Source organism: Bison bison, unplaced genomic scaffold, assembly GCF_000754665.1.
Source record: "Bison bison bison isolate TAMUID 2011002044 unplaced genomic scaffold, Bison_UMD1.0 scf7180017864168, whole genome shotgun sequence".
Classification (NCBI taxonomy): Eukaryota; Metazoa; Chordata; class Mammalia; order Artiodactyla; family Bovidae; genus Bison; species Bison bison.
The window spans coordinates 612,659-613,021 of NW_011494740.1; positions in this window are offsets into that span (position 1 = coordinate 612,659).

Sequence of the window (363 nt, forward strand, 5' to 3'; positions counted from 1 at the left end):
TGAGGATGTTTTTCTTATCTCTCCTCACTTTTCTTTGGAACTCTGCATTCAGATGGGTATATCTTTCCTTTTCCCCTTTGGCTTTCGCTTCTCTTTTTTTCCTCAGCTTTCTGTAAGGCCTCCTCAGACAAACATTTGCCTTTTTGCATTTCTTCCTCTTGGGAATGGTGTTACTCACCGCCTCCTGTATAATGTCACAAACCTCATTCCGTAGCTCTTCAGGCACTCTATCAGAGCTAATCCCTTGAATCTATTTGTCACTTTCACTGTATAGTCATAAGGGATTTGATTTAGGTCATACCTGAATGGTCTAGTGGTTTTCCCTACTTTTTTCAATTTAAGTCTGAATTTGGCAATAAGGAG